This window comes from Rhinolophus sinicus, chromosome 10, assembly GCF_057876585.1.
Source record: "Rhinolophus sinicus isolate RSI-liver-muscle chromosome 10, RSI-T2T, whole genome shotgun sequence".
NCBI classification, from domain to species: Eukaryota; Metazoa; Chordata; class Mammalia; order Chiroptera; family Rhinolophidae; genus Rhinolophus; species Rhinolophus sinicus.
In genome coordinates this window covers 19,828,940-19,855,412 of record NC_142510.1, presented here as the reverse complement: position 1 = coordinate 19,855,412, position 26,473 = coordinate 19,828,940, and positions in this window count along the sequence as shown.

The following is a 26,473-nucleotide window of genomic DNA, read 5'->3' as shown; positions in this document are numbered from 1 at the left end:
AGAGACGGGGGGAAGGGGTGAAGGGGAGACCGGTGGACGGGCAGACCGGGGGACTGTGGGACGGGGGGACCAGGGGACCTGTGGACCGGAAGATGGGGAGATGGGGAGACCGGGGGGACGGGGGGACGGTGGGACGTGGGGACAGGGAGACGGGGAGACGGGGAGAAGGGGCGACGGGGGACGGGGAGACCGGGGGACGGGGGGACCGGGGGACCGGGAGGCGGGGAAACTGGGAGACGGGGGGACCGTTGGTACGGGGACACAGGGAGACCCGGGGACGGGGGGACCGGGATAACCGGGAGACGGGGGGACTGGGGGGACTGGGGTCTGGGGGGACAAGGGGACGCAGAGACTGGGGGACGTGGTACCGGGGGACTGGGGGACGGGGGGACCGGTGGACGGGGTACCGGGGGACTGTGGTACGGGGGGACCGGGGGACTGGGGTACGGTGGAACCGGGGGATCGGGGGACCGGGGGGACGGGGAGACGGGGAGAGGGGAGACCTGGGGATGGGGGGACCGGGGGACGGGTGGACTCGGGGACAGGGTGACTGGGGGACCGGGGGAAAGGGGGACCGTGGGAACGGGGAGACAGGGAGACGGGGAGACCGAGGGACGGGGGGACTGGGGGACCGGGGGACGGGGAGACCGGGGGACGGGGACACCGGGCGACTGGGGGTCCAGGGGACTGGGGGACGGGGAGACAGGGAGATGGGGTGACCGGGGGACGGGGGGACCGGGGGACAGGGGGACCGAGGGGACGGGGAGACAGGGAGACTGAGGGATGTGGGGACCGGGGGACCGGGCGATGGGGAGACCCGGGGACCGGGGGACGGGAGGACCGGAGGGACTGGGACACCGTGGGACGGGGGTAACGGGGAACCGTGGGACCGGGAGACCGGGGGGATGGCGGGACGGCGTTCTGGGAGACCGGTGGACGGGCGGAACAGGGAACGGGGTCAGGGGGACCAGGCGGACGGAGGGACGGGGAGACGGGGAGACCGGGGGATGGGGGGACCAGGGACCAGGGGACAGGGAGACAGGGGAGACGGGGAGACCGTGGGACCAGGGGACGGGGGGACTGGGTGGACGGGGCGACTGGGAGATAGGTAGACCGGAGGATGGGGGGACTGGGGGCATGGGGAGACTAGGAGACGGGGACACCGGGGGACCGGGGAACCGGGGGACCGGGGGACGGGGAGACCGGGGGGATCGGGGCGACGGGGGGACCGTGGGAACGGGGAGACCGTGGGATGGGGGGACCGGGGAACCGGGGGACAGGGGGACGGGGTGACCGGGCAGACCGAGGCGACGGGGGGATGGGGGGACGGGGGGACCGGGGGGACGTGGAGACTGGGGGATGGGGGGACCGGAGGGACGGGGGGACGGGGAGAGGGGAGACCTGAGGACGGGGGGACCGGGGGATGGGTGGACCGGGGGACAAAGTGACGGGGGGACCGGTGGACAGGGGGACCGGGGTGACAGGGAGACGAGGAGACGGGGGGACCGGGGGACGGGTGGACCGGGGGACAAGGTGACGGGGGGACCGGGAGACAGGGGGACCGGGGTGACGGGGAGACGAGGAGACCGGGAGACCGAGGGACGGGGGGACTGGGGGACCTGGGGACCGGGGGAATGGGGAGATGGGGAGACCGGGGGGACGGGGGGACGGGGGGACGTGGGGACGGGGAGACGGGGAGACCGGGAGAATGGGGGACAGAGGAAAGGGGAGACCGGGGGACGGGGGGACCGAGGGTATGGGGGGACGGGGAGACCGGGGGGAAGGGGTATGGGGGGACGGAGGGGACGTGGAGACGGGGAGACCTGGGGAACGGGGGGACGGGGGGATGGGGTGACCGGGGTGACGGGGGGACGGGGGGAAAAGGAGGCCAGATAGACAGGGGGAGAGGGGGACCGTGAGACTGGTGGACTGGGAGACCGGGGGGACGGGGGGACGGGGAGACGGGGAGACCGGGGGACGGGGGGACGGGAGACGGGGGGAACGGGGGACCTGGGGGAGCGGGGGGACGGGAAGACGGGGAGACCGGAGGACGGGGGGACCAGAGCATCATGGACCGGGGGACAGGGAGACCAGGGGACAAGGGGCAGGGAGACCGGGGGGACGGGGAGATCATGCGGACAGGGGTGACTGGGGTATGGGGGGAAGGGGAGAGGGGGAGACGGGGAGAACGAAGGACGGGGGGACCGGGGAACCCAGGGACCGGGGGACGGGGGACCGGGGGGACGGGGAGACCGAGGGACGGGGGGACCGGGGAACCTGGGGACCGGGGGCGGGACACCTGGCGGACCGAGGCGAAGGGGGGATGGGGGGACGGGGAGAGGGGTAGACGGGGAGACCGAAAACAGCGGGACCTGGGGGACAGGGAGATGGGGAGACAGTGAGACCGGGGGACGGAGGGAACGACGGGACGGGGGGACAGGGAGACCGGGGGGACGGGGCGACGGGGGGATGGAGGGGACGGGGAGACGGGGAGACCAGGGAACGGGGGACCGGTGGAATGGGGGACCGGATGACCGGGGGACGGGGAGACCGGGGGGACCGGGGGGACGGGGGGACGGGGGGATGGAGGGGACGGGGAGACGGGGAGACCGGGGAACGGGGGACCGGTGGAATGGGGGACCTGGGAACCGGGGGACGGGGTTACCGGTGTGACGGGGATATCGGGGACGGGCGGACCGGGGGACCGGGGGACCGGGGGACGGGTCGACCAGGGGGACGGGGAGACTGTGGGACGGGGGGCCCGGTGGACCGGGGGATCAGGAACTGGGAGATCGGGCGGACAGGGGCGACGGGGGGATGGGGGCACGGGTAGACGGGGAGATGGGGAGACTGAAGGACGGGGAGACCGGAGGGACGTGGGGACGGGGGGACGGGGAGACCGGGGGTTCGGGGGGACGGGGAGACCGGAGAAAGGGGGATCGGGGAAACGGGGGACCGGGGGCCGGGAGGACGTGGAGACCGGGGAGACGGGGGGACCGGGGGACGGGGAACCGGTGGACGGGGACACCGGGGGACGGAGGGACGGGGGGACGGGGACACCGGGGGACAGGGACACCGGGGGACGGAGGGACGGGGGGATGGGGGACCGGAGGACGGGGAGACCGGGGGACCGTGGGACGCGGGGACCGGGGGGACGGGGAAACGGGGAGACCGGGGGACAGGGGGACCGGGGGGACGGGGAGATGGGGAGACCGGTGGATGGGGGGACCGCGGGGAAGGGGAGACGGGGAGACAGGGAGACCGGGGGACGGGGGGACGGGGACACCGGGGGACGGGGGGACGGGGGGATGGGGAGACCGGGGGGACGGGGGGACGGGGAAAACGGGCGTACAGGGGCGACGGGGGGATGGGGGGACGAGGAGAGGGGGAGACGGAGAGACCGAAGTTCGGGGGGACCGGGGGAACAGGGAGACGGGGAGACAGGGAGACCGGGGGATGGGGGGACCGAGGGGACGGGGGGACAGGGAGACCGTGGGGACGGGGGGAAGGGGAGACCGGTGCACGGGGAGACCGGGGGACTTGTGTACGGGGGGACCGGGGGGACGGGGAGAATGTGTGACGGGGGAACGGGGGACCGGGGGACAGGGGGGATGTGGAGAAGGGGAGACCGGGGGGACCGTGCGCCGGGGGGACATGGGGACGGGGAGACGGTGAGACCGGGAGACGGGGAGCCCGGGCGACGGGGGGACCGGGGGTACGGGGACACGGGGAGACCGGGAGACTGGGGGACCGGGAAACCGGGAGACGGGGGGAATGGGGGGACTGGGAACCGGGGGGACAGGGGGACGCGGAGAACGGGCGACTGGGGGACCGGGGGACTGGGGGACATGGGGACCGGGGGACTGGGGAACCGGGGGGAAGGGGAGACTGGGAGATGGGGAGACCGGGGGACGGGGGGACTGGGGGACAGGGGGACCGGGGGACCGGGGGACCGGGGGGACGGGGAGTCGGGGAGACAGGGAGACCTGGGGACCGGGGGACCTGGGGGACGGGGAGACGGGGAGACGGGGAGAATGGGGGATAGGGGGACCGGGGAACTGGGGGATCAGGGGACGGGAGGACGGGGAGACGGGGGGACGGGGGGATGGGGAGACCGGTGGACGGGGACACCGGCGGACGGAGGGACAGGTGGATGGGGGACCGGGGGACTGGGAGACCGGGGGACTGTGGGACGCGGGGAACAGGGGACAGGGGACCGGGGGGACAGGGAGATGGGGAGACCGGTGGAAGGGGGGACCGGGGGGAAGGGGAGACGGGGAGACAGGGGGACAGGGGGACGGGGAGACGGGGGGACCGGGGGACCTGGGGGATCGGGGGGACAGGGAGATATGGAGACCGGGGGATACGCGGACCGGGGGACCGGGGGACGGGGAGACTGGGGGACTGGGGGATGGGGGGACCGGGGGACGGGGAGACCGGGGAACTGGGGGACCGGGGGACGGGACACTGGGCGGACCGAGGCGACGGGGGGATGGGGGGACGGGGAGAGGGGTAGACGGGGAGACCTAAGGACGGGGGGACCGGGGGGACAGGGAGACGGGGAGACAGGGAGACCGGGGGACGGAGGGAACGATGGACGGAGGGACAGGGAAACCGGGGGGATGGGGGACAGGGGGATGGAGGGGACGGGGAGACGGGGAGACCGGGGGACGGTGGGACCGGGGGCCCGGGGGACGGGGAGACCGGGGGATGGGGGACCGGGGGACCGGGGACGGGGAGACCGGAGGGAACGGGGGGACGGGGAGACTGGGAGACCGGATAATTGGGAGACCGGGGGATGGGGGACCGGGTGAACGGGGGAAAGGGGAGACTCGGAGACCGGGGTACCAGGGGACGCGGGGACCGGGGGGACGGGGAGACCGTGGACGGGGGGACCAGGGAACCGGGGGATCGGGGGACGGGAGGACGGGGAGACCGGGGAGACGGGGGGATGGGGGTACGGGCAGACTGGTGGACGGGGAGACCGGGGGACGGAGGGATGGGGGGACGGGGAGACCGGGGGACGGGGGATCCGGGGATGGGGGACCGGGGGATGGGGAGACTGGGAGACCGTGGGACGCGGGGACCGGGGGTCGGGGAAACGGGGAGACCGCGGGACATGGGGACCGGGGGGAAGGGGAGACGGGGAGATGGGGAGACCGGGGGACCGGGGGACGGTGGGACCGGAGGACCGGGGGACAGGGGGATGTGGAGACCAGGGGGACGCGGGGACGGGGAAAACGGGCAGACCGGGGCGACGGGGGGATGGGGGGACGGGGAGAGGGGGAGACGGAGAGACTGAAGGACGGGGGGACCAGGGGGAGAGGGAGACGGGGAGACAGGGAGACCGGGGGTCGGGGGGACCGAGGGGACCGAGGGATTTGTGGACCGGGGGGACGGGGCGATGGGGAGATGGGGAGACCGGGGGACGGGGGGACTGGGGGACAGGGGGACCGGGGGACCGGGCGACTGGGGGGACGGAGAGTCGGGGAGACGGGGAGACCTGGGGACCTGGGGACCTGGGGGATGGGGAGACGGGGAGACGGGGAGACCAGGGGAATGAGAGACCGGGGGAACGGAGGACTTTGGGGACGGCGAGACGGGGAGACGGGGAGACCGGGGGATAGGGGGACCGGGGGACGGGGAGTCAGGGAGACCGGGGGACATGGGGGATCGGGGGGACAGGGAGATATGGAGACCGGGGGATGGGGGGACCGGGGGACCGGGGGACGGGGATCCTGGGGGACCAGGGGACGGTGGGACCGGGGGATGGGGAGACCGGGGGTCGGGGGGAACGGGGAACCGGGGGACGGGGGGACCGGGGTGATGGGGAGATCGTGTATGGGGGACCGGGGGACAGGGGGACCGGGGGAAGGGGAGACCGGGGGACCAGAGGACGGGGCACCGGGGGGACGGGGAGACCGTGGGACGGGGGGACCGGAGAACCGGGGGACCGGGGGACGGGGAGACAGGGCGGACCGGGGTTACGGGGGCATGGGGGGACGGGGAGAGGGGGAGACGGGGAGACCGAAGGACGGGGGGACCGGGGGGACAGGGAGACGGGGAGACAGGGAGACCGGGGGACGGGGGGACCGAGGGGTCGGGGGGACAGGGAGACCGGGGGGGGGGGACGAGGGGATGGGGAGATTCGGAGATGGGGAGACCGGGGGACGGGGGGACCGGGGGACGGGGGACAGCGGGGGCGGGGGGGATGTGGAGACGGTGCGACAGAGGGACGGGGGGACGGGGCAACGGGGGGATGCCAGATGGGGAGACCGGATGATGGGGGGACGGGGGGACGGGGGAACGGGGGGACGGTAAGATGGGGAGACCGGGGGATGGGCGGACCAGGGGACCGGGGGACCGGGGCGACGGGGAGATCTGGGATGGGTTCCGGGGGACCAGGGAGACCGGGGGAGTTGGGGACCGGGGAACCGGGGGATCGGGGGACTTGGGTGATGGGGATATCGGGAAAGGGCAGACAGAGGGACCGGGGGACCGGGGGACGGGGGTTGGGTGGACTGGGAGACCAGGGGACCGAGGAATCAGGAGACCGGGGGACGGGGGGACGGGGGGAGGTGGGGAAGGGGGACCAGGAGACGGGGTCCGAAGGACAGGGGGACGGAGGACAAGGGGGACCATGGCACCAGGGACCTGGGGACGGGGAGACTGGGGGACCGGGGGACGGAGGAACCGGGGGGACGGGGAGATAGGGAGACGGTGAGACAGGGTGTACGGGGGGAGGGGGGATGTGTAGACCGGGGGACTGAGGGACCGGTGTACGGGGAGACCGGGGGGACCGGGGGGACGGGGGACGGGGAGACCGGGGGACGGGGGGACGTCTGGACCAGGGGGATGGGGGCACGGGGAGACGTGCAGACCGGGGGGAAGGGGGGACGTGGGGTTGGGGAGACCGGGGACCGGGAGACGGGGGACAGGGAGGAAGGGGAAACAAGGAGACCGGGAGACCGGGGGGACGGGGAGACGGGGAGACGGGGAGACGGGGAGACGTGGTGACCGGGGGACCGGGGTCGGGGGAACTGGGTGGACGAGGAGACAGGGAGACCGGGGGACGGGGTGACCGGGGTGACGGGGAGACGGGGAGACCGGGGGACCGGGGGGACGGGGAGACGGGGAGACCGGGGGACGGGCGGAACTGGGAACGGGGAACCCGGGGGCACGGGGGGACGGGGAGACGGGGAGACCAGGGGACAGGGGGACCGGGAGACACAGGGACCATGATGATGGAGAGACCGGGGGACCGGGGGGACGGGGAGATGGGGAGACAGGGGGACGGGGGGAAGGGGAGACCGGGGGACGGGGAGCCCGGGGGTACGGGGGGAGAGTGAGATGGGGAACCCAGGGGTACGGGGGACAGGGAGACGGGGAGACCAGGGGACGGGGTGACCGGGGGACTGGGGGACCCGGGTGATGGGGAGACCGGGGGACCGGGGGGACAGGGAGACGGGGAGACAGGGGGATGGGGGGGATGGGGAGACGGGGAGACCGGGGGACGGTGTGACTGGGGGACTGGGGGACCCGAGTGATGGGGAGACCGGGGGAGCGGGGCAACAGGGAGACGGGTAGACCGGGGGGGACGGGGGGAAGTAGGGACCGTGGGACAGGGGGACGGGGGGACGGGGAGACGGGGAGACCGGGGAGTCCGGGGGACCGGGGGAACGGGCGACCGGGGGGACAAGGGAGTCGGGGAGACGGGATGACCGGGGGACCGGGGGACATGGGGACAGGGGGGACGGGGAGACGGGGAGAACGGAGGACGTGGGTACCGGGGGACAGGGAGACCGGGAAGGGGGGGACCGGGGGACCGGGGGGACGGGGGGACGGGGGGATGGGAAGACTGGAGGGACGGGGGGACGGGGGGACGGGGAGACAGGTGGACAGGGAGACCGGGGGACTGGGGGACGGGGGGACCGGGGAGACGGGGTGAATGGGGGATGGGGGGAACTAGGGACCGGGGGCAGGGGGGATGAGGAGACGGGGAGACCGGGGGACGGGGGGACAGGGGGGACGGGTAGACGGGGAGACCGGGGGACGGTGGGACGGGGAGACGGGGGGACCGGGGGACCTGGGGGAACGGGGGACAGGGAGATGGGGAGACCGGGGTTGGGGGGACCGGGGGACCGGGGGACGGGGGGACAGGGGGGACGGGTACACGGGTAGACCGGGGGACGGTGGGAAGGGGAGACGGGGGGACCGGGGGACCTGTGGGAGCTGGGGGACAGGGAGATGGGGAGACCGGGGGATGGGGGGACCGGGGGACCGGGGGACGGGGATACCGGGGGACCGGTTGACGGGGGGACCTGGGGGACGGGGAGACCGGGGGACGGGGGCACCTGGGAACCGGGTGACCGGGGGACCGGGGGACGGGGAGACCGGTGGACCGGGAGACGGGGGGACCGGGGGGACGGGGAGACTGAGGGACGGGGGGCCCGGTGGACTGGGGGCTCGGGGGACGGGGAGATCGGGCGGACCAGGGCGACGGGGGGATGGGGGCACGTGTAGACGGGGAGATGGGGACACCGAAGGACGGGGAGACCGGAGGGACGTGGGGACGGGGGGACGGGGAGACCGGGGGTTCGGGGGGACGGGTAGACGGGAGAAAGGGGGATCAGGGGACCGGGGGACCGTGGGACAGAGAGACCGGGGGACCGGGGGACGCGGGGACCGGGGGGACAGGGAGACGGGGAGACGGGGAGACAGGGGGTTCGTGGTGACGGGGAGACCGGGGGACGGGGGATCAGGGGACGGGGGACCGGGGACGGGGAGACTAGGGGATCGGGGGACGCGGGGACGGGGGGGACGGGGAAACGGGGACACCGGTGGATGGGGGGACCGGGGGGACTGGGAGACAGGGAGACGGGGAGAACGGGGGACGGAGGGACCGGGGGAATGGGGGACCGGAGGATGGGGAGACCAGGGGGACGGGGGGACGGGGGGACCGGGGGAACGGGGTGAATGGGGGACAGGGGGAACTAGGGACCGGGGGACAGGGGGGGATGGGGAGACGGGGAGACCGGGGGAGGGGCGGAGGGGTGGGGGGACACGGGGACGGGGAGACGGAGAGAACGGGAGACGGGGGTACGGGGACACGGGGAGACCGTGGGACGGGGTGACCGGGGGACCGGGACGGGGGGACTGGGGGGACGGGGAGACAAGGAGACCGGGGGACGGGGAGCCCGGGGGTACGGGGTGACTGGGAGATGGGGACCCCGGGGGCACGGGGGGACGGGGAGACGGGGAGACCAGGGGACGCGGGGACTGGGGGACCGGGGGACCATGATGACGGAGAGACCTGGGGACGGGGGGAAGGGGAGACCGGGGGACGGGGGGACGGGGGCATCGGGAGACCGCTGGACGGGGGACCGGGGGACCGGGGGACCGCGGGACCGGGGGACGGGGGGACCGGACGGAAGTGGAGACGGGAAGACGGGGAGACCGTGGGACGGGTATACCGGGGGACCGGGGGACGGGGGGACTGGGGGGACGGGGGACCGTGAGACGGTGAGACCGGGGGATGGGGGGACTGGGGGACCGCGGGGACGGGGGAACGTGGGGACGGGGGGAGAGGGAGAACGGGGGACAGGGGGACCGGGCGGACGGAAGGACGGGAAGACGGGGAGACCGGGGGATGTGGGGACCGGGGGACCCGGGGACGGGGGGATGGGGAGACCAGGGGGACGGGGGGACGGGGGGACCGGGGGGACGGGGAGACCGTGGGTCGGGGCGACCGGGGAACCGGGGGACCGGGGGACGGGGAGACAGGGCGGACCGGGGTTACGGGGGCATGGGGGGACGGGGAGAGGGGTGACGGGGAGATCGAAGGACGGGGGGACCGGGGGTACAGGGAGACGGTGAGACAGGGAGACCGGGGGACGGGGGACCGAGGGGTCGGGGGGACAGGGAGACCGGGGGGACGAGGGGATGGGGAGATTGGGAGACGGGGAGACCAGGGGACGGGGGGACCGGGGGAACGGGGGACGGTGGGAACGGAGGACCAGGGGACTGGGAGCCTGGGGGGCCGGGGGGACCTGGGGAAATTAGGGGACCGGGAGACGTGGAGACCGGGGGACGTGGGGACGGGAGACGGGGGACCGGGTGACCTGGGGGAGCGGGGGGACGGGGAGATGGGGAGACCGGGTGATGGGGGGACCGGCGGACCAGGGGACGGGGGGATGTGGGGACGGGGAGAGGGGGAGACAGGGAGACCGGGGGACGGGGGGACCGGGGTTACAGGGAGACGGGGAGACAGGGAGACCGGGGGGACGGGGGGACGGGGGTACTGGGAGACTGGGGGGACGGGGGACGGGGGGACGGGGAGACCGGGGAGACTGGGTGACAGGTGGACGGGGAGACCGGTGGACGTGGAGACCGGGGGACTGGGGGACGGGGGACCGGGGGGACGCGGTGAATGGGTGACAGGGGAACGGGGAACCGGGGGACAGGGGGGATGGGGAGAAGGGGAGACCGGGGTGACGGTGGAGCGGGGGGACATGGGGACGGGGAGACGGTGAGACCAGGAGATGGGGGGGACGGGGGACGGGGAGACCGGGGGACGGGGGACCGGGGGTACGGGAACACGGGGAGACCGGGGGACTGGGGGACCGGGGAACCGGGAGACGGGGGGACTGGGGAACTGGGGACTGGGGGGACAGGGGGACGCGGAGAACGGGCGACTGGGGGACCAGGGGACTGGGGGACGTGGGGACCGGGGTGATGGGGAGATCGGGAACGGGGGTTCAGGGGACCAGGGGACCGGGGGACGGGGAGACCGGGGGACAAGGGGCAGGGAGACCGGGGGGACGGGGGACCATGCGGACAGCGGTGATGGGGGTATGGGGGGACGGGGAGAGGGGGAGACGGGGAGACCGAAGGACGGGGGGACCGGGGGGACACGGAGACGGGGAGACAGGGAGACCGGGGGATGGGGGGACCGAGGGCACGGGGGGACAGGGAGACCGGGGGGACGGGGGACGGGGGTACGGGGAGACCGGAGAGACGGGGGGAAGGGATGAAGGGGAGACCGGTGGACGGGCAGACCGGGGGACTGTGGGACGGGGGGACCAGGGGACCTGTGGACCGGAAGATGGGGAGATGGGGAGACCGGGGGGACGGGGGGACGGTGGGACGTGGGGACAGGGAGAAGGGGAGACGGGGAGAAGGGGCGACGGGGGACGGGGAGACCGGGGGACGGGGGGACCGGGGGACCGGGAGGCGGGGAAACTGGGAGACGGGGGGACCGTTGGTACGGGGACACAGGGAGACCCGGGGACGGGGGGACCGGGATAACCGGGAGACGGGGGGACTGGGGGGACTGGGGTCTGGGGGGACAAGGGGACGCAGAGACTGGGGGACGTGGTACCGGGGGACTGGGGGACGGGGGGACCGGTGGACGGGGTACCGGGGGACTGTGGTACGGGGGGACCGGGGGACTGGGGTACGGTGGAACCGGGGGATCGGGGGACCGGGGGGACGGGGAGACGGGGAGAGGGGAGACCTGGGGACGGGGGGACCGGGGGACGGGTGGACTCGGGGACAGGGTGACTGGGGGACCGGGGGAAAGGGGGACCGTGGGAACGGGAGACAGGGAGACGGGGAGACCGAGGGACGGGGGGACTGGGGGACCGGGGGACGGGGAGACCGGGGGACGGGGACACCGGGCGACTGGGGGTCCAGGGGACTGGGGGACGGGGAGACAGGGAGATGGGGTGACCGGGGGACGGGGGGACCGGGGGACAGGGGGGACCGAGGGGACGGGGAGACAGGGAGACTGAGGGATGTGGGGACCGGGGGACCGGGCGATGGGGAGACCCGGGGACCGGGGGACGGGAGGACCGGAGGGACTGGGACACCGTGGGACGGGGGTAACGGGAACCGGGAGGACCGGGGGACAGGACACCGGGCGGACCGAGGCGATGGGGGGATGGGGGGACGGGGAGACCGGGGGACCGTGGGACGCGGGGACCGGGGGTCGGGGGAACGGGGTGACCGGGGGACATGTGGACCCGGGGGACGGGGAGATGGGGAGACCGGTGGATGGGGGGACCGGGGGGAAGGGGAGACGGGGAGACGGGGAGACCGGGGACGGTGGGACCGGTGGACCGGGGGACTGGGGGATGGGGAGTCCTGTGGGACGCGGGGACGGGGAAAACGGGCGTACCGGGGCGACGGGGGATGGGGGGACGAGGAGAGGGGGAGACGGAGAGACCGAAGTTCGGGGGGACCGGGGGAACAGGGAGACGGGGATACAGGGAGACCGGGGGACGGGGGGGACCTAGGGGACTGGGGACAGGGAGACCGTGGGGACGGGGAAGGGGAGACCAGTGCACGGGGAGACCGGGGGACTTGTGGACGGGGGGACCGGGCGGACTGGGTGAATGTGTGACGGGGGAACGGGGGACCGGGGGACAGGGGGGATGTGGAGAAGGGGAGACCGGGGGGATCGTGCGCCGGGGGGACATGGGGACAGGGAGACGGTGAGACCGGGAGACGGGGAGACGGGAGACGGGGAGCCCGGGCGACGGGGGGACCGGGGGTATGGGGACACGGGGAGACCGGGAGACTGGGGGACCGGGGAACCGGGAGACGGGGGGACTGGGGGGACTGGGAACCGGGGGGACAGGGGGACGCGGAGAACGGGCGACTGGGGGACCGGGGGACTGGGGGACATGGGGACCGGGGGACTGGGGAACCGGGGGGAAGGGGAGACGGGGAGATGGGGAGACCGGGGGACGGGGGGACTGGGGGACAGGGGGACCGGGGGACCGGGCGACCGGGGGGACGGGGAGTCGGGGAGACAGGGAGACCTGGGGACCGGGGGACCTGGGGGTCGGGGAGACGGGGAGACGGAGAGAACGGGGGATAGGGGGACCGGGGAACTGGGGGATCAGGGGACGGGAGGACGGGGAGACCGGGGAGACGGGGAGACGGGGGGACGGGGAGACCGGTGGACGGGGACACCGGCGGACGGAGGGACGGGGCGATGGGGAGACCGCGGGACGGGGACACCGGGGTACGGAGGGACAGGTGGATGGAGGACCGGGGGACTGGGAGACCGGGGGACCGGGGGACGCGGGGACCGGGGGACAGGGGACCGGGGGGATGGGGAGATGGGGAGACCGGTGGAAGGGGGGACCGGGGGGAAGGGGAGACGGGGAGACAGGGGGACAGGGGGACGGGGAGACGGGGGGACCGGGGGACCTGGGGGATCGGGGGGGACAGGGAGATATGGAGAACGGGGGATGCGCTGACCGGGGGACCTGGGGACGGGGGGACCGGGGGGACCGGGGGGACGGGGGACCGGGGGGACGGGGGGAGAGGGAGAACGGGGGACAGGGGGACCGGCGGACGGAGGGACGGGGAGAGAGGGAAACCGGGGGATGGGGGGACCGGGGACCAGGGGACGGGGCGACCGGGGAGACGGGGAGACCGTGGGACCGGGGGACGGGGGGACTAGGGGGACGGGGCAACTTGGAGATGGGTAGACCGGGGGATGGGGTGACTGGGGGCACGGGGAGACTGGGAGACGGGGACACCGGGGGACCAGGGAACCGGGGGACCGGGGGACGGGGAGACCGGAGGGATGGGGAGTCCAGGGGACGGGGAAAAGGGGGGCACGGGGAGTCCGGGGGACGGGGAGACGGGGAGATCGGGGGTCGGGGGGATGGGGGGACCGGGTGGACAATGAGACGGGGAGACCGGGGTGACGAGGGGACGGGGGGAAGGGGAGACCGGTGGACAGGAGGACCAGGGGACCGGGGGAACGGGGGACAGGGAGACCGGGGGACGGGGGGACACGGGGGACGGGGAGACGTGGAGACGGGGAGACCGCGGGCCGGGGGGACCGGGGTATGGGGAGACGGGGAGACCGGGGGGACGGTGGGACCGGGGTGACGGGGAGACGGGGAGACCGGGGGACCAGGGGGACGGGGAGACGGGGAGAAGGGGAGACCGGGGGACCCGCGGATTGGGGGGGACAGAGTACGGACAGACGGGGAGACCGGGGGACGGGGGGACCGGGGAACCGTGGGACCGGGAGACCGGGGGAATGGGGGGACGGCGGGACGGGGAGATCAGGGGACGGGGGGACCGGGGGACCAGGGGACCATGATGACGGGGAGACTGGGGGAACGGCGGACGGGGGGACCGGGGAACCGTGGGACCGGGAGACCGGGGGGATGGCGGGACGGCGTTCGGGGAGACCGTTGGACGGGCGGAACAGGGAACGGGGGACAGGGGGACCGGGCGGACGGAGGGACGGGGAGACGGGGAGACCGGGGGACCTGTGGGAGCTGGGGGACAGGGAGATGGGGAGACCGGGGGATGGGGGGACCGGGGGACCGGGGGACGGGGATACCGGGGGACCGGGTGACGGGGGGACATGGGGGACGGGGAGACCGGGGGACGGGGGCACCTGGGAACCGGGTGACCGGGGGACCGGGGGACGGGGAGACCGGGGGGACGGGGAGACTGAGGGATGGGGGGCCCGGTGGACTGGGGGCTCGGGGGACGGGGAGATCGGGCGGACCAGGGCGACGGGGGGATGGGGGCACGTGTAGACGGGGAGATGGGGACACCGAAGGACGGGGAGACCGGAGGGACGTGGGGACGGGGGGACGGGGAGACCGGGGGTTCGGGGGGACGGGTAGACGGGAGAAAGGGGGATCAGGGGACCGGGGGACCGTGGGACAGAGAGACCGGGGGACCGGGGGACGCGGGGACCGGGGGGACAGGGAGACGGGGAGACGGGGAGACAGGGGGTTCGTGTTGACGGGGAGACCGGGGGACGGGGGATCAGGGGACGGGGGACCGGGGACGGGGAGACTAGGGGATCGGGGGACGCGGGGACGGGGGGGACGGGGAAACGGGGACATCGGTGGATGGGGGGACCGGGGGGACTGGGAGACAGGGAGACGGGGAGAACGGGGGACGGAGGGACCGGGGGACCGGGGGACCGGAGGATGGGGAGACCAGGGGGACGGGGGGACGGGGGGACCGGGGGGACGGGGTGAATGGGGGACAGGGGGAACTAGGGACCGGGGGACAGGGGGGATGGGGAGACGGGGAGACCGGGGGGGGGGCGGGGGGTGGGGGGACACGGGGACGGGGAGACGGAGAGAACGGGAGACGGGGGTACGGGGACACGGGGAGACCGTGGGACGGGGTGACCGGGGGACCGGGGACGGGGGGACTGGGGGTACGGGGTGACTGGGAGATGGGGACCCCGGGGGCACGGGGGGACGGGGAGACGGGGAGACCGGGGGTACGGGGGGACGGGGGCATCGGGAGACCGCTGGACGGGGGACCGGGGGACCGGGGGACGGGGGGACTAGGGGGACGGGGCAACTTGGAGATGGGTAGACCGGGGGATGGGGTGACTGGGGGCACGGGGATACTGGGAGACGGGGACACCGGGGGACCGGGGAACCGGGGGACCGGGGGACGGGGAGACCGGAGGGATGGGGAGTCCAGGGGACGGGGAAAAGGGGGGCACGGGGAGTCCGGGGGACGGGGAGACGGGGAGATCGGGGGTCGGGGGGATGGGGGGACCGGGTGGACAATGAGACGGGGAGACCGGGGTGACGAGGGGACGGGGGGAAGGGGAGACCGGTGGACAGGAGGACCAGGGGACCGGGGGAACGGGGGACAGGGAGACCGGGGGACGGGGGGACACGGGGGACGGGGAGACGTGGAGACGGGGAGACCGGGGGCCGGGGGGACCGGGGTATGGGGAGACGGGGAGACCGGGGGGACGGTGGGACCGGGGTGACGGGGAGACGGGGAGACCGGGGGACCAGGGGGACGGGGAGATGGGGAGAAGGGGAGACCGGGGGACCCGGGGATTGGGGGGGACAGAGTACGGACAGACGGGGAGACCGGGGGACGGGGGGACCGGGGAACCGTGGGACCGGGAGACCGGGGGAATGGGGGGACGGCGGGACGGGGAGATCAGGGGACGGGGGGACCGGGGGACCAGGGGACCATGATGACGGGGAGACTGGGGGAACGGCGGACGGGGGGACCGGGGAACCGTGGGACCGGGAGACCGGGGGGATGGCGGGACGGCGTTCGGGGAGACCGGTGGACGGGCGGAACAGGGAACGGGGTCAGGGGGACCGGGCGGACGGAGGGACGGGGAGACGGGGAGACCGGGGGATGGGGGGACCAGGGACCAGGGGACAGGGAGACAGGGGAGACGGGGAGACCGTGGGACCAGGGGACGGGGGGACTGGGTGGACGGGGCGACTGGGAGATAGGTAGACCGGAGGATGGGGGGACTGGGGGCATGGGGAGACTAGGAGACGGGGACACCGGGGGACCGGGGAACCGGGGGACCGGGGGACGGGGAGACCGGGGGGATCGGGGCGACGGGGGGACCGTGGGAACGGGGAGACCGTGGGATGGGGGGACCGGGGAACCGGGGGACAGGGGGACGGGGTGACCGGGCAGACCGAGGCGACGGGGGGATGGGGGGACGGGGGGACCGGGGGGACGTGGAGACTGGGGGATGGGGGGACCGGAGGGACGGGGGGACGGGGAGAGGGGAGACCTGAGGACGGGGGGACCGGGGGATGGGTGGACCGGGGGACAAAGTGACGGGGGGACCGGTGGACAGGGGGACCGGGGTGACAGGGAGACGAGGAGACGGGGGGACCGGGGGACGGGTGGACCGGGGGACAAGGTGACGGGGGGACCGGGAGACAGGGGGACCGGGGTGACGGGGAGACGAGGAGACCGGGAGACCGAGGGACGGGGGGACTGGGGGACCTGGGGACCGGGGGAATGGGGAGATGGGGAGACCGGGGGGACGGGGGGACGGGGGGACGTGGGGACGGGGAGACGGGGAGACCGGGAGAATGGGGGACAGAGGAAAGGGGAGACCGGGGGACGGGGGGACCGAGGGTATGGGGGGACGGGGAGACCGGGGGTAAGGGGTACGGGGGGACGGAGGGGACGTGGAGACGGGGAGACCTGGGGAACGGGGGGACGGGGGGATGGGGTGACCGGGGTGACGGGGGGACGGGGGGAAAAGGAGGCCAGATAGACAGGGGGAGAGGGGGACCGTGAGACTGGTGGACTGGGAGACCGGGGGGACGGGGGGACGGGGAGACGGGGAGACCGGGGGACGGGGGGACGGGAGACGGGGGGAACGGGGGACCTGGGGGAGCGGGGGGACGGGAAGACGGGGAGACCGGAGGACGGGGGGACCAGAGCATCATGGACCGGGGGACAGGGAGACCAGGGGACAAGGGGCAGGGAGACCGGGGGGACGGGGAGATCATGCGGACAGGGGTGACTGGGGTATGGGGGGAAGGGGAGAGGGGGAGACGGGGAGAACGAAGGACGGGGGGACCGGGGAACCCAGGGACCGGGGGACGGGGGGACCGGGGGGACGGGGAGACCGAGGGACGGGGGGACCGGGGAACCTGGGGACCGGGGGCGGGACACCTGGCGGACCGAGGCGAAGGGGGGATGGGGGGACGGGGAGAGGGGTAGACGGGGAGACCGAAAACAGCGGGACCTGGGGGACAGGGAGATGGGGAGACAGTGAGACCGGGGGACGGAGGGAACGACGGGACGGGGGGACAGGGAGACCGGGGGGACGGGGCGACGGGGGGATGGAGGGGACGGGGAGACGGGGAGACCAGGGAACGGGGGACCGGTGGAATGGGGGACCGGATGACCGGGGGACGGGGAGACCGGGGGGACCGGGGGGACGGGGGGACGGGGGGATGGAGGGGACGGGGAGACGGGGAGACCGGGGAACGGGGGACCGGTGGAATGGGGGACCTGGGAACCGGGGGACGGGGTTACCGGTGTGACGGGGATATCGGGGACGGGCGGACCGGGGGACCGGGGGACCGGGGGACGGGTCGACCAGGGGGACGGGGAGACTGTGGGACGGGGGGCCCGGTGGACCGGGGGATCAGGGAACTGGGAGATCGGGCGGACAGGGGCGACGGGGGGATGGGGGCACGGGTAGACGGGGAGATGGGGAGACCGAAGGACGGGGAGACCGGAGGGACGTGGGGACGGGGGGACGGGGAGACCGGGGGTTCGGGGGGACGGGGAGACCGGAGAAAGGGGGATCGGGGAAACGGGGGACCGGGGGACGGGAGGACGTGGAGACCGGGGAGACGGGGGGACCGGGGGACGGGGAACCGGTGGACGGGGACACCGGGGGACGGAGGGACGGGGGGACGGGGACACCGGGGGACAGGGACACCGGGGGACGGAGGGACGGGGGGATGGGGGACCGGAGGACGGGGAGACCGGGGGACCGTGGGACGCGGGGACCGGGGGGACGGGGAAACGGGGAGACCGGGGGACAGGGGGACCGGGGGGACGGGGAGATGGGGAGACCGGTGGATGGGGGGACCGCGGGGAAGGGGAGACGGGGAGACAGGGAGACCGGGGGACGGGGGGACGGGGACACCGGGGGACGGGGGGACGGGGGGATGGGGAGACCGGGGGGACGGGGGGACGGGGAAAACGGGCGTACAGGGGCGACGGGGGGATGGGGGGACGAGGAGAGGGGGAGACGGAGAGACCGAAGTTCGGGGGGACCGGGGGAACAGGGAGACGGGGAGACAGGGAGACCGGGGGATGGGGGGACCGAGGGGACGGGGGGACAGGGAGACCGTGGGGACGGGGGGAAGGGGAGACCGGTGCACGGGGAGACCGGGGGACTTGTGTACGGGGGGACCGGGGGGACGGGGAGAATGTGTGACGGGGGAACGGGGGACCGGGGGACAGGGGGGATGTGGAGAAGGGGAGACCGGGGGGACCGTGCGCCGGGGGGACATGGGGACGGGGAGACGGTGAGACCGGGAGACGGGGAGCCCGGGCGACGGGGGGACCGGGGGTACGGGGACACGGGGAGACCGGGAGACTGGGGGACCGGGAAACCGGGAGACGGGGGGAATGGGGGGACTGGGAACCGGGGGGACAGGGGGACGCGGAGAACGGGCGACTGGGGGACCGGGGGACTGGGGGACATGGGGACCGGGGGACTGGGGAACCGGGGGGAAGGGGAGACTGGGAGATGGGGAGACCGGGGGACGGGGGGACTGGGGGACAGGGGGACCGGGGGACCGGGGGACCGGGGGGACGGGGAGTCGGGGAGACAGGGAGACCTGGGGACCGGGGGACCTGGGGGACGGGGAGACGGGGAGACGGGGAGAATGGGGGATAGGGGGACCGGGGAACTGGGGGATCAGGGGACGGGAGGACGGGGAGACGGGGGGACGGGGGGATGGGGAGACCGGTGGACGGGGACACCGGCGGACGGAGGGACAGGTGGATGGGGGACCGGGGGACTGGGAGACCGGGGGACTGTGGGACGCGGGGAACAGGGGACAGGGGACCGGGGGGACAGGGAGATGGGGAGACCGGTGGAAGGGGGGACCGGGGGGAAGGGGAGACGGGGAGACAGGGGGACAGGGGGACGGGGAGACGGGGGGACCGGGGGACCTGGGGGATCGGGGGGACAGGGAGATATGGAGACCGGGGGATACGCGGACCGGGGGACCGGGGGACGGGGAGACTGGGGGACTGGGGGATGGGGGGACCGGGGGACGGGGAGACCGGGGAACTGGGGGACCGGGGGACGGGACACTGGGCGGACCGAGGCGACGGGGGGATGGGGGGACGGGGAGAGGGGTAGACGGGGAGACCTAAGGACGGGGGGACCGGGGGGACAGGGAGACGGGGAGACAGGGAGACCGGGGGACGGAGGGAACGATGGACGGAGGGACAGGGAAACCGGGGGGATGGGGGACAGGGGGATGGAGGGGACGGGGAGACGGGGAGACCGGGGGACGGTGGGACCGGGGGCCCGGGGGACGGGGAGACCGGGGGATGGGGGACCGGGGGACCGGGGACGGGGAGACCGGAGGGAACGGGGGGACGGGGAGACTGGGAGACCGGATAATTGGGAGACCGGGGGATGGGGGACCGGGTGAACGGGGGAAAGGGGAGACTCGGAGACCGGGGTACCGGGGGACGCGGGGACCGGGGGGACGGGGAGACCGTGGACGGGGGGACCAGGGAACCGGGGGATCGGGGGACGGGAGGACGGGGAGACCGGGGAGACGGGGGGATGGGGGTACGGGCAGACTGGTGGACGGGGAGACCGGGGGACGGAGGGATGGGGGGACGGGGAGACCGGGGGACGGGGGATCCGGGGATGGGGGACCGGGGGATGGGGAGACTGGGAGACCGTGGGACGCGGGGACCGGGGGTCGGGGAAACGGGGAGACCGGGGGACATGGGGACCGGGGGGAAGGGGAGACGGGGAGATGGGGAGACCGGGGGACCGGGGGACGGTGGGACCGGAGGACCGGGGGACAGGGGGATGTGGAGACCAGGGGGACGCGGGGACGGGGAAAACGGGCAGACCGGGGCGACGGGGGGATGGGGGGACGGGGAGAGGGGGAGACGGAGAGACTGAAGGACGGGGGGACCAGGGGGAGAGCGAGACGGGGAGACAGGGAGACCGGGGGTCGGGGGGACCGAGGGGACCGAGGGATTTGTGGACCGGGGGGACGGGGCGATGGGGAGATGGGGAGACCGGGGGACGGGGGGACTGGGGGACAGGGGGACCGGGGGACCGGGCGACTGGGGGGACGGAGAGTCGGGGAGACGGGGAGACCTGGGGACCTGGGGACCTGGGGGATGGGGAGACGGGGAGACGGGGAGACCAGGGGAATGAGAGACCGGGGGAACGGAGGACTTTGGGGACGGCGAGACGGGGAGACGGGGAGACCGGGGGATAGGGGGACCGGGGGACGGGGAGTCGGGGAGACCGGGGGACATGGGGGATCGGGGGGACAGGGAGATATGGAGACCGGGGGATGGGGGGACCGGGGGACCGGGGGACGGGGATCCTGGGGGACCAGGGGACGGTGGGACCGGGGGATGGGGAGACCGGGGGTCGGGGGGAACGGGGAACCGGGGGACGGGGGGACCGGGGTGATGGGGAGATCGTGTATGGGGGACCGGGGGACAGGGGGACCGGGGGAAGGGGAGACCGGGGGACCAGAGGACGGGGCACCGGGGGGACGGGGAGACCGTGGGACGGGGGGACCGGAGAACCGGGGGACCGGGGGACGGGGAGACAGGGCGGACCGGGGTTACGGGGGCATGGGGGGACGGGGAGAGGGGGAGACGGGGAGACCGAAGGACGGGGGGACCGGGGGGACAGGGAGACGGGGAGACAGGGAGACCGGGGGACGGGGGGACCGAGGGGTCGGGGGGACAGGGAGACCGGGGGGGGGGGACGAGGGGATGGGGAGATTCGGAGATGGGGAGACCGGGGGACGGGGGGACCGGGGGACGGGGGACAGCGGGGGCGGGGGGGATGTGGAGACGGTGCGACAGAGGGACGGGGGGACGGGGCAACGGGGGGATGCCAGATGGGGAGACCGGATGATGGGGGGACGGGGGGACGGGGGAACGGGGGGACGGTAAGATGGGGAGACCGGGGGATGGGCGGACCAGGGGACCGGGGGACCGGGGCGACGGGGAGATCTGGGATGGGTTCCGGGGGACCAGGGAGACCGGGGGAGTTGGGGACCGGGGAACCGGGGGATCGGGGGACTTGGGTGATGGGGATATCGGGAAAGGGCAGACAGAGGGACCGGGGGACCGGGGGACGGGGGTTGGGTGGACTGGGAGACCAGGGGACCGAGGAATCAGGAGACCGGGGGACGGGGGGACGGGGGGAGGTGGGGAAGGGGGACCAGGAGACGGGGTCCGAAGGACAGGGGGACGGGAGGACAAGGGGGACCATGGCACCAGGGACCTGGGGACGGGGAGACTGGGGGACCGGGGGACGGAGGAACCGGGGGGACGGGGAGATAGGGAGACGGTGAGACAGGGTGTACGGGGGGAGGGGGGATGTGTAGACCGGGGGACTGAGGGACCGGTGTACGGGGAGACCGGGGGGACCGGGGGGACGGGGGACGGGGAGACCGGGGGACGGGGGGACGTCTGGACCAGGGGGATGGGGGCACGGGGAGACGTGCAGACCGGGGGGAAGGGGGGACGTGGGGTTGGGGAGACCGGGGACCGGGAGACGGGGGACAGGGAGGAAGGGGAAACAAGGAGACCGGGAGACCGGGGGGACGGGGAGACGGGGAGACGGGGAGACGGGGAGACGTGGTGACCGGGGGACCGGGGTCGGGGGAACTGGGTGGACGAGGAGACAGGGAGACCGGGGGACGGGGTGACCGGGGTGACGGGGAGACGGGGAGACCTGGGGACCGGGGGGACGGGGAGACCGGGAGACAGGTGGACCGGGGGACGGGGAGACGGGGAGACCGGGGGACCGGGGGGACGGGGAGACGGGGAGACCGGGGGACGGGCGGAACTGGGAACGGGGAACCCGGGGGCACGGGGGGACGGGGAGACGGGGAGACCAGGGGACAGGGGGACCGGGAGACACAGGGACCATGATGATGGAGAGACCGGGGGACCGGGGGGACGGGGAGATGGGGAGACAGGGGGACGGGGGGAAGGGGAGACCGGGGGACGGGGAGCCCGGGGGTACGGGGGGAGAGTGAGATGGGGAACCCAGGGGTACGGGGGACAGGGAGACGGGGAGACCAGGGGACGGGGTGACCGGGGGACTGGGGGACCCGGGTGATGGGGAGACCGGGGGACCGGGGGGACAGGGAGACGGGGAGACAGGGGGATGGGGGGGATGGGGAGACGGGGAGACCGGGGGACGGTGTGACTGGGGGACTGGGGGACCCGAGTGATGGGGAGACCGGGGGAGCGGGGCAACAGGGAGACGGGTAGACCGGGGGGGACGGGGGGAAGTAGGGACCGTGGGACAGGGGGACGGGGGGACGGGGAGACGGGGAGACCGGGGAGTCCGGGGGACCGGGGGAACGGGCGACCGGGGGGACAAGGGAGTCGGGGAGACGGGATGACCGGGGGACCGGGGGACATGGGGACAGGGGGGACGGGGAGACGGGGAGAACGGAGGACGTGGGTACCGGGGGACAGGGAGACCGGGAAGGGGGGGACCGGGGGACCGGGGGGACGGGGGGACGGGGGGATGGGAAGACTGGAGGGACGGGGGGACGGGGGGACGGGGAGACAGGTGGACAGGGAGACCGGGGGACTGGGGGACGGGGGGACCGGGGAGACGGGGTGAATGGGGGACGGGGGGAACTAGGGACCGGGGGCAGGGGGGATGAGGAGACGGGGAGACCGGGGGACGGGGGGACAGGGGGGACGGGTAGACGGGGAGACCGGGGGACGGTGGGACGGGGAGACGGGGGGACCGGGGGACCTGGGGGAACGGGGGACAGGGAGATGGGGAGACCGGGGTTGGGGGGACCGGGGGACCGGGGGACGGGGGGACAGGGGGGACGGGTACACGGGTAGACCGGGGGACGGTGGGAAGGGGAGACGGGGGGACCGGGGGACCTGTGGGAGCTGGGGGACAGGGAGATGGGGAGACCGGGGGATGGGGGGACCGGGGGACCGGGGGACGGGGATACCGGGGGACCGGTTGACGGGGGGACCTGGGGGACGGGGAGACCGGGGGACGGGGGCACCTGGGAACCGGGTGACCGGGGGACCGGGGGACGGGGAGACCGGTGGACCGGGAGACGGGGGGACCGGGGGGACGGGGAGACTGAGGGACGGGGGGCCCGGTGGACTGGGGGCTCGGGGGACGGGGAGATCGGGCGGACCAGGGCGACGGGGGGATGGGGGCACGTGTAGACGGGGAGATGGGGACACCGAAGGACGGGGAGACCGGAGGGACGTGGGGACGGGGGGACGGGGAGACCGGGGGTTCGGGGGGACGGGTAGACGGGAGAAAGGGGGATCAGGGGACCGGGGGACCGTGGGACAGAGAGACCGGGGGACCGGGGGACGCGGGGACCGGGGGGACAGGGAGACGGGGAGACGGGGAGACAGGGGGTTCGTGGTGACGGGGAGACCGGGGGACGGGGGATCAGGGGACGGGGGACCGGGGACGGGGAGACTAGGGGATCGGGGGACGCGGGGACGGGGGGGACGGGGAAACGGGGACACCGGTGGATGGGGGGACCGGGGGGACTGGGAGACAGGGAGACGGGGAGAACGGGGGACGGAGGGACCGGGGGAATGGGGGACCGGAGGATGGGGAGACCAGGGGGACGGGGGGACGGGGGGACCGGGGGAACGGGGTGAATGGGGGACAGGGGGAACTAGGGACCGGGGGACAGGGGGGATGGGGAGACGGGGAGACCGGGGGAGGGGCGGAGGGGTGGGGGGACACGGGGACGGGGAGACGGAGAGAACGGGAGACGGGGGTACGGGGACACGGGGAGACCGTGGGACGGGGTGACCGGGGGACCGGGGACGGGGGGACTGGGGGGACGGGGAGACAAGGAGACCGGGGGACGGGGAGCCCGGGGGTACGGGGTGACTGGGAGATGGGGACCCCGGGGGCACGGGGGGACGGGGAGACGGGGAGACCAGGGGACGCGGGGACTGGGGGACCGGGGGACCATGATGACGGAGAGACCTGGGGACGGGGGGAAGGGGAGACCGGGGGATGGGGAGACCGGGGGACGGGGGGACGGGGAGACGGGGAGACCGGGGGTACGGGGGGACGGGGGCATCGGGAGACCGCTGGACGGGGGACCGGGGGACCGGGGGACCGCGGGACCGGGGGACGGGGGGACCGGACGGAAGTGGAGACGGGAAGACGGGGAGACCGTGGGACGGGTATACCGGGGGACCGGGGGACGGGGGGACTGGGGGGACGGGGGACCGTGAGACGGTGAGACCGGGGGATGGGGGGACTGGGGGACCGCGGGGACGGGGGACCGTGGGGACGGGGGGAGAGGGAGAACGGGGGACAGGGGGACCGGGCGGACGGAGGGACGGGAAGACGGGGAGACCGGGGGATGTGGGGACCGGGGGACCCGGGGACGGGGGGATGGGGAGACCAGGGGGACGGGGGGACGGGGGGACCGGGGGGACGGGGAGACCGTGGGTCGGGGCGACCGGGGAACCGGGGGACCGGGGGACGGGGAGACAGGGCGGACCGGGGTTACGGGGGCATGGGGGGACGGGGAGAGGGGTGACGGGGAGATCGAAGGACGGGGGGACCGGGGGTACAGGGAGACGGTGAGACAGGGAGACCGGGGGACGGGGGGACCGAGGGGTCGGGGGGACAGGGAGACCGGGGGGACGAGGGGATGGGGAGATTGGGAGACGGGGAGACCAGGGGACGGGGGGACCGGGGGAACGGGGGACGGTGGGAACGGAGGACCAGGGGACTGGGAGCCTGGGGGGCCGGGGGGACCTTGGGAAATTAGGGGACCGGGAGACGTGGAGACCGGGGGACGTGGGGACGGGAGACGGGGGGACCGGGTGACCTGGGGGAGCGGGGGGATGGGGAGATGGGGAGACCGGGTGATGGGGGGACCGGCGGACCAGGGGACGGGGGGATGTGGGGACGGGGAGAGGGGGAGACAGGGAGACCGGTGGACGTGGAGACCGGGGGACTGGGGGACGGGGGGACCGGGGGGACGCGGTGAATGGGTGACAGGGGGAACGGGGAACCGGGGGACAGGGGGGATGGGGAGAAGGGGAGACCGGGGTGACGGTGGAGCGGGGGGACATGGGGACGGGGAGACGGTGAGACCAGGAGATGGGGGGACGGGGGACGGGGAGACCGGGGGACGGGGGACCGGGGGTACGGGAACACGGGGAGACCGGGGGACTGGGGGACCGGGGAACCGGGAGACGGGGGGACTGGGGGAACTGGGGACTGGGGGGACAGGGGGACGCGGAGAACGGGCGACTGGGGGACCAGGGGACTGGGGGACGTGGGGACCGGGGTGATGGGGAGATCGGGAACGGGGGTTCAGGGGACCAGGGGACCGGGGGACGGGGAGACCGGGGGACAAGGGGCAGGGAGACCGGGGGGACGGGGGACCATGCGGACAGCGGTGATGGGGGTATGGTGGGACGGGGAGAGGGGGAGACGGGGAGACCGAAGGACGGGGGGACCGGGGGGACACGGAGACGGGGAGACAGGGAGACCGGGGGATGGGGGGACCGAGGGCACGGGGGGACAGGGAGACCGGGGGGACGGGGGGACGGGGGTACGGGGAGACCGGAGAGACGGGGGGAAGGGATGAAGGGGAGACCGGTGGACGGGCAGACCGGGGGACTGTGGGACGGGGGGACCAGGGGACCTGTGGACCGGAAGATGGGGAGATGGGGAGACCGGGGGGACGGGGGGACGGTGGGACGTGGGGACAGGGAGACGGGGAGACGGGGAGAAGGGGCGACGGGGGACGGGGAGAACGGGGGACGGGGGGACCGGGGGACCGGGAGGCGGGGAAACTGGGAGACGGGGGGACCGTTGGTACGGGGACACAGGGAGACCCGGGGACGGGGGGACCGGGATAACCGGGAGACGGGGGGACTGGGGGGA